Raw genomic sequence first — 9214 nt, forward strand, 5'->3', positions numbered from 1 at the left:
AAACTGGCCAAACAAATATCTCACTTAGCGAGACAAATTCCGGGTTAGGGTCGTAAAACGAGGACTGCCTGCAGTTTTGCATTTTGCACCTCTCAATACCTGCTTTGCGGTGTTCTGGGTGGCGATGCACGTCCCTTCTTTTTTTTTCCCCGCCTGGCAAAGGGGCTTTCAGAGGCCGAGCAGGTGGGTGGGCTTCGTGCCACTCGCTCATTGGCTTCGGGGTAATTGCAGCTTTTGGTGGGCGATCAGAAAAGTGCATAATTGCTCGCGGGGAGAGGTGGGCTGCTCCGTTTCTCCACCAGCCAACAATGGGCTTCTGTGGGGTGTAAGAGCAACAAATTAAAAAAATAAAAAGCCGGAGTCAATTTCTTTATCACTTTTACAGAAAGGGAGGAAAGGGGGTTGGGAAATGCGGTTTATCAGCGTCAGTTCCAGGAAGAGAACAGAAGCAGCCTTGCAGAGATTATTATGATTATGATTTTACATATATATATATATATATATATATATATATATATATATATGTGTGTGTGTGTGTGTGTGTGTGTGTGTGTGTGTGTGTGTGTGTGTGTGTAAATTACTAACAAAGAATTTAGGGAGGCTGATATGCATTTCGGACTCATTAGTCCTCATCAGTCAGTCATACCCTTCTGAGATTCGAACCTGGGCTGCTTGCACGTTAGGCAGTGTTTTTACTTCTTGAGCCTTCTTGAATCTCAGAAGGGTATGACTGACTGATGAGGACTAATGAGTCCGAAATGCATATCAGCCTCCCTAAATTCTTTGTTAGTAATTTACACAAATATATGAACTGTCCGGTGTGACTACAGCCTGTTCGATGGCCTTTGAGATAAGGCTGAAAACAGGAAATAAAGATTTGCCCCGTGTTTGGGGCCTAGCAAGGTAATCTAAGAGTTAACATATCACACACACACACACACACACACACACACACACACACACACACACATATATATATATATATATATGTTTTTTTGCACCGGGAAGCTAGGAAACGGAGCACGTGTAAATCTGGAGAGGTTAATTGTAAGTTTTTTTGGGGGGTGGGGGTGAAAATCAATGCAGATGATTCCTGTCGCCGTCCTACCCCTTGCCCCCCACCCCTGCTTCTGAGTATTTCATATATTCCCTATTTCGGGCTTGGCTCTGCGGTGAGTGGCTGTTAATTGCAGCCACGAAATACATCAGACGGAACCAAAAGACGAACTGGACGCAATGATCGACATGAAAAAGTGTGAGGCCACCATCGCTTCGCCTCGGAGTTTCTGCTGCTCGCCCTCCGCAAGATTATTATTATTTTTTCTTTTCTCTTTTTTCCCCACTAGAAATAAAATCATCTTTGGCTGGGGATCTGGTAGAGCAGGGAGGTTTTGAAACTTGGCCCTTTGCTGACTTGTGGACTTCAACTCCCAGAATTCCTCAGTCTGAGGAATTCTGGGAGTTGAAGTCCACAAGTCAGCAAAGGGCCAAGTGTGAAGACCCCTGGGATAGAGTTTTGTTTTCTCTCCCTGCTTTGAAAATCCCTAGGGCAGCGTTTCCCAAATTTGGCATGCTTTAAGGGGGAAGCTGTGAGCATCTTAAACAGAGCCAGATCCCCAAAATTTACATTTCAGGGCTGGAAAAAAATGGCCATTGTAATTCTAGTTTTCCTGAAAGGATTGCAAAGTTCCAGGACATTTTTGTCCTATCTTATTTTCCCATCTCTCCCGGGAAAGCTGCTGGAATATATGACTGGAGTGAAATCTCATTGAGAGAAAAGAAAAAAAATTAATGTGTCAAAAGAATAATCCAGAAGAAGCTAAGAAAAAAACCCCAATGTTAGGATCATGTAACAACAACAACAACAACAACAACAACAACAACAACAACAATAATAATAATAATAATAATAATAATAATAATAATAATAATAATAATAATAAAGTTGGGACCTTGGAGGTCATCTAGTCCAACCCCCTGCTCAGGCAGGAAACCCTGCACCATTTCAGACAAAGGGCTGTCCCGTCTCTTCTTAAAAACTTCCAGTGTTGGAGCATTCGCCACTTCTGGAGGCAGGTTGTTCCACTGGTTAATTGTTCTCACTGTCAAGAAGTTTCTCCTTAGTTCTAGGTTGCTTCTCTCCTTGGTTAGTTTCCATCCGTTGCTTCTTGTCCTGCCTTCAGGCGCTTTGGAGAATAGCTTGACTCCCTCTTCTTTGGGGCAGCCCCTGAGATACTGGAAGACTGCTAGCATGTCTCTCCAATCTTTCCCTTTGTTTGAATAACAGAAGAACAGAGTTGGAAGGGACCTTGGAGGTCATCTAGTCCAACCCCCTGTTCGGGCAGGAAACCCTATACCATTTCATTCCAGTCTCTTCTTGAAAACCTCCAGTGTTGGAGCATTCACAACTTCTGGAGGGAAGCTCTTCCACGGATTAATTGTTCCAACTGTCAGGAAATTTCTCCTTAATTCCAGGTTGCTTCTCTCCTTGATGAGTTTCCATCCGATGCTTCTTGTCCTGCCTTCAGGCGCTTTGGAGAATAGCTTGACTGCCTCTTCTTTGGGGCAGCCCCTGAGATACTGGAAGGCTGCTCTCTTGTGTCCATGCCCACCCCCCATCCCTCCCCCCCCCCGTTCCTTCTCTTCCAGATTTAAACTGTAGGTAAAGGGAGGAAGTAAGAAAGCAGGAGAGGCACACACACACACACACACACACACACACCCGTGTAACCTCCCAGGGCATTGCCTTGAAGTGTGGCGCTGGCCTCCGCTTTGCAGGGCAAGGGCTGTGTGCGAGTCGCTGCGCCTCCCCCACCCACCCACCCCTCCCGGGAATGCTTCCTCCCCAAAAACCTGGGCCTTTTGTGGTCAGGGGGTTTCTGGACACCTCCGGCTACAAAAACCAGCCTTGCCTCCGAAGGAAAGCTCCCTCCGGCGCGGCCCATCCTCCACAGCCAGGGAGAGGGCGTTGCCTTGCCTGAGAGGGCGGCATTCGGAGTTGTGAGGTTTGAAGTGTGGGGTTGGTTGTGAAGAAGAGTGGGCCGTTGTGAGGCGGTGTTGCGGCCTCGGAGGCCCTAGATTTGACGCCCTGCCCTTCTCTTTTCCTCCCTCCCTCCCTTCCCCTTTCCTTCCCCTTCTCTTCCTTCCTTCTTTCCTTTTTTTCCCCCTTTCCCCTTCCCTCTCCCTCCTTCTTCCCCTTCCTCCTTTCCCCGTCTGGGCCTTCTCTCCTGCTCCTTCCCTTCCCCTCCCTTCTTTTCCCCTTTGCTTTCTTCCTGCTTCCTCCCCCTTTCCTTTCTTTCCTTTCTTTCCTTCCGTCTTTCCTTCCGGCCTTGTTCTCTCTCTCCCGCCATCTCCTTCTTTCCCTCCTTCCTCCCTTCCATTTTTCCTCCCTTCCCCTTTCCTTCCTTTCCTTCCCTCCCCTCCCTCCCTCCCTTCTTTTCCTTCCCCCCATCAACTCCTTCTTTCCTTCCTTCCTTCCTTCCTTCCTTCCTTCCTTCCTTCCTTCCTTCCTTCCTTCTTTCCTTCCTTCCTTCCTTCCTTCCTTCCCCTTCCCTCCCTTCTTTTCCTTCCCCCCATCAACTCCTTCTTTCCTTCCTTCCTTCCTTCCTTCCTTCCTTCCTTCTTTCCTTCCTTCCTTCCTTCCTTCCTTCCTTCCCCTTCCCTCCCTTCTTTTCCTTCCCCCCATCAACTCCTTCTTTCCTTCCTTCCTTCCTTCCTTCCTTCCTTCCTTCCTTCCTTCCTTCCTTCCTTCCTTCCTTCCTTCCTTCCTTCCTTCCTCAGCAGTTCACAACAACAAAGCACTCCATAATAGCAAAAGGTCTGTAAGTTGGACTTTCAGAGACCCACTGAAAACATCGCCCCCCCCCCGCCTTTCCTCCAGCCCCCCCCCCACCTTTACACTGGTGCCAGCTAGCAACTGCCACAGGCCGCTTCAGAGAGTTGGGGGGGGGCTTCCCCAGCCCCTCAAAAGGCTTCCTTGTCCTCACGGCTGGCTTTTCAACGTCCAACATTGTCATTTGGTTCGAAAGCCGGAGTTCCTTGGTGTCTCTCTTAAGTTTGCTGCATAAATGACTCGGCTCTCCCGGAGAATTTCGGCCCGCCTGGCATCGATTCAGCAGCCAGTTCAGTCCGTTCTCTGGAAAACCACGTTCCCAGCCCTTCGACCTTTCAGCGTCCGCCTTCCTCTGCAAGACCAGCTTGCCCACCTCTGACATTTTGTTCCGAACGCGTTTTCCCCCCGATTTTGTGTGTGTGAGAACCGCAACTCCCACGACGTGCGTGGGTACCCGAAGGTCAGGCGTGTCCGGGTTAATGGAGGAAACGCTTTTAGCAAGGAAATTGGCTTTTGGGTGGGAAAAGGACTCGGAAAATCGATTCGCCAAGAAGGCAGCAATCGGTCGGGATCCAAATTTGGGGGTGGGTGGGTGGGTGGGTGTCTGTTGGCTGGAAAAGGGGTGTGTGTGTAACGTGCACACACACACACACCCCCAGGTTCAGCTTAGGCTCACCCACTCAACCCACTTGCAGCTGAGCCAGGAGGGGGGGGGCGGGGGTGGTGGGTTACAACCGATTCTTCATCAGGATACACGGAGATCCAGTCAAATGGAAAGGGACAATGCAAACTTCAGCGGTTTACAACACAGAGAGTCTGTGACTTACAGCCGTTCGTTTACTGACCGCTCCGCTTTACGACAGCGCTGGGAAAAGCGACTTAGGGACTGTTTTTCCAGCTTACGACCGTTGTAGGTCACGCGATCAAAATGTGGAGGCTTGGCAACTGGCTCGTATTTAAGGACGGTCGCAGGGTCCCAGCGGGGGTGGGGGTGGGGGTGTCCCCTTTTGTGACCTTCCGACAAGCAAAGCCAAGGGGGGAAAAGCCAGATTCGCTTAAGAACCGGGTTACTAATTTCACCGCGTCAGCGACTCGCTTAACGACGGTGGCAAGAAAGGTCGTAAAACGGCGCAAAACTCACTTAGCCAGTTTCTCCCTTAGCGACACAAAATTCGGGCTGAGCACTGGTCATACGTTGAGGACCCCATGGATACCTTGGTTTCGTCCGAGCTGCTTAGGGACCGGTTTCGTCTCTAGATAGGGCAGCTTCAGCCCGGCTTCACGAGGGCAAGGGAGAAGGTGCGGGCCCTGATGTCATATTTCTGAGGACGGCGTGACGTATGCTGGGGACATCGGCCTGCCTTATCTCCAAAGTCTGAGCAGCAAAGTCAGGCAGCTGAGAATTTTGGGTTTTCTCCAAGGCAACATTTTCCTACTGGCCTTTCCCTCTAAATAGGGTTGGAACTTTTCCTCTTTATTTATTTCTATTTATCTCCCACCTATAGTACTTCTATAAATACCTCAAGGCCTCAAACATATCCAAGCCTCCTTCCTCCTCCTATTTTCACCATCACAACAACCCTGTGAGGTGGGTTGGGTTGAGGGAGGGAGGGAGAGAGAGAGGGACTGGCTCAAAGTCACCCAGCCAGCTTTCGTGCCTAAGGTGGGACTAGAACTCACCGTCTCCTGGTGATTGGCCCAAAGTCACCCAGCTGGCTTTCATGGCTAAGGCAGGACTAGAACTCACCGTCTCCCGGTGATTGGCCCAAAGTCACCCAGCAGGCTTTCATGCCTAAGGTGGGACTAGAACTCACCATCTCCCGGTGATTGGCCCAAAGTCACCCAGCTGGCTTTCATGGCTAAGGCAGGACTAGAACTCACCGTCTCCTGGTGATTGGCCCAAAGTCACCCAGCTGGCTTTCATGGCTAAGGCAGGACTAGAACTCACCGTCTCCCGGTGATTGGCCCAAAGTCACCCAGCAGGCTTTCATGCCTAAGGTGGGACTAGAACTCACCATCTCCTGGTGATTGGCCCAAAGTCACCCAGCTGGCTTTCATGGCTAAGGCAGGACTAGAACTCACCGTCTCCTGGTGATTGGCCCAAAGTCACCCAGCTGGCTTTCATGGCTAAGGCAGGACTAGAACTCACCGTCTCCTGGTGATTGGCCCAAAGTCACCCAGCTGGCTTTCATGGCTAAGGCGGGACTAGAACTCACCGTCTCCCGGTGATTGGCCCAAAGTCACCCAGCAGGCTTTCATGCCTAAGGTGGGACTAGAACTCACCATCTCCTGGTGATTGGCCCAAAGTCACCCAGCTGGCTTTCATGGCTAAGGCAGGACTAGAACTCACCGTCTCCTGGTGATTGGCCCAAAGTCACCCAGCTGGCTTTCATGGCTAAGGCAGGACTAGAACTCACCGTCTCCCGGTGATTGGCCCAAAGTCACCCAGCAGGCTTTCATGCCTAAGGTGGGACTAGAACTCACCATCTCCTGGTGATTGGCCCAAAGTCACCCAGCTGGCTTTCATGGCTAAGGCAGGACTAGAACTCACCGTCTCCCGGTGATTGGCCCAAAGTCACCCAGCAGGCTTTCATGCCTAAGGTGGGACTAGAACTCACCATCTCCTGGTGATTGGCCCAAAGTCACCCAGCTGGCTTTCATGGCTAAGGCAGGACTAGAACTCACCGTCTCCTGGTGATTGGCCCAAAGTCACCCAGCTGGCTTTCATGGCTAAGGCAGGACTAGAACTCACCGTCTCCTGGTGATTGGCCCAAAGTCACCCAGCTGGCTTTCATGGCTAAGGCAGGACTAGAACTCACCGTCTCCCGGTGATTGGCCCAAAGTCACCCAGCAGGCTTTCATGCCTAAGGTGGGACTAGAACTCACCATCTCCTGGTGATTGGCCCAAAGTCACCCAGCTGGCTTTCATGGCTAAGGCAGGACTAGAACTCACCGTCTCCTGGTGATTGGCCCAAAGTCACCCAGCTGGCTTTCATGGCTAAGGCAGGACTAGAACTCACCGTCTCCCGGTGATTGGCCCAAAGTCACCCAGCAGGCTTTCATGCCTAAGGTGGGACTAGAACTCACCATCTCCTGGTGATTGGCCCAAAGTCACCCAGCTGGCTTTCATGGCTAAGGCAGGACTAGAACTCACCGTCTCCCGGTGATTGGCCCAAAGTCACCCAGCAGGCTTTCATGCCTAAGGTGGGACTAGAACTCACCATCTCCTGGTGATTGGCCCAAAGTCACCCAGCTGGCTTTCATGGCTAAGGCAGGACTAGAACTCACTGTCTCCTGGTGATTGGCCCAAAGCCACCCAGCTGGCTTTCGTGCCTAAGGCAGGACTAGAACTCACCGTCTCCTGCTTCCTAGCTTGGCGTCTTAACCACTAAGACTACATATCTCATTCGCAATCTTCTTTCCACTCATTCACGGCCTATGCATTTAACCAAGACGGCTGAGACCCCTTTAAAATAGGGGTGCAGAGTTTCCTTGGACTTGAGGACCACACCAGGGTTTGAGTGGCATGTCCAAAGCCACACCCTGAAAGCCAATGGGTCTAATGGGGGGGGGAGGGAGAGCGTAATTTTAAGAAGTGAATCCTGTAAGAATTAAGGGATCTCTTTGGCTTTTAAAACCTATTAATCTCCCCAAGGCGGAAAAAAAACCATATGTTTGTCCCCAGGGGATTTTTTTTAAAAAAAAAAAAGCTGTGCCAGATGCGGTTTAAAATCCCAGTATTGTGCAATGAAATAAAAACAGAGGATCATCAGTCAAGATAAAAAAAGACATTTAAAGCCCAATGCATTAACTGTGCGATAAAGGAGAGGACGCTGATCAAATATTAACTCCACAAAAGAGAGATTTTTTTTCTCTCTCTCTTTTGCCAGGTGAGTGCTCCAACACTGGAGGCTTTCCAGAGCAGATCAGTTAATCAGAATAGAGCTGAAAGGGACCTTGGAGGTCTTCTAGTCCAGCCCCCCGCTTAAGCAGGAGGACCTGTCCTATACCATCTCAGACAGGTGACTATCCAGCCTCTTCTTGAAAACCTCCAGTGATGGAGCACCCACGATTTCTGGTGGCAAGCTGTTCCACTGTGTTCTGTACCAGCCTGCTACCGGCCCTGCAGCAAAAGCAGGGACGACCCCTTTACAAACGGCAAGAGGCTGGAATAAAGCCTGCCAAATTTATTCACATAAAACAAGAGCAAGACAAGACACCAACCATAAAACACGAGCTAAGAAGCAGGAACAATCCAAGCGGTTGCCTTCAGCAAACCAGCCCTCCCACGCATTCCCCTTTTATACTTCTCTCTGCCTCCTTCCGAGGTGCCCCATTGCCTTCCTCTGTTTACTCTTGATTGACTGCCTCCTGCGTCGGGCGTCCTTGAACAGGGCCAGCTGTGGGTCATCTTCATCCACGCTGTCAGGCTAACACAGCTGGGTCTGCATCGTGACCAGATGAGAGGGGCCTGGCTGGGGGCTCTCATCAGCAAGATCTTCAACACCCCCTTCCTCCTCCTCTGAGTCGTCCGACCCAACTCCCGAACCCACAGGCTGACCCTGAATCACAACACACTGGTTGATTGTCCTCACTGTCGGGAAGTTTCTCCTTAATTCCAGGTTGCTTCTCTCCTTGACTGGTTTCCATCCATTGTGTTAGGTATTGTTGTGCAGAGGTCTCCTTGTGCTACCAAGGAGTTGCACAGACCAGGAAGGGTATTGAGAGCAGTAAAAGATCGCAGTAACCACAAGATACACTGAGTTGTGAAAATAGAAAGTAGTTTACTTTAAGGTGGTGTAAAATCAAAAATGCACAGTCAAAAATAATCAGTCCAGGTCATGCACAAAAATAACAGTCCAAGTACAAATCCTAAGACAAAGTCTTCTTACCAGTCCAGAGGTCAAAAACACAGTTATGCAGATACAGAGCAAAAAAGCAATAATAGAGCGATCAGCAAATTCAGATATTCAGAGAGATCCAGTGAGAGTGAGAATCTACGTTTCTAGCTCCCTCTTATGGCCATGAGCAACCTCACACGCCTATGGATCAATTACCTTCTTAAAGTTACAACATCATCATGGCTTATACATTTCCAACCCAATATGTAGGCTATCATCATATGTCTAACACATTGCCTCTTGTCCTGCCTTCTTCAGTGGCTTCGAAGAAGAGGTGGAGCCCCCCCCCACACACACTTCTTTGTGGCAGCCCCTCAAACCCTGGAATACTGTTGTCATGTCCCCACTACTCCTTCTTTTTTCTAGACCGGCCATTCCCAAATCCTGCAAACGTTCTTCATTTGTTTTTAGCCTCCAGGCCTTTTACCAGCCTTGGTGGAGCAGTGGGCTGATGCCTCCTTAAGTAACACCAGCTGCCTGC

The sequence above is a fragment of the Vipera ursinii genome (assembly GCF_947247035.1).
Source record: "Vipera ursinii genome assembly, chromosome: 4".
NCBI lineage: Eukaryota > Metazoa > Chordata > Lepidosauria > Squamata > Viperidae > Vipera > Vipera ursinii.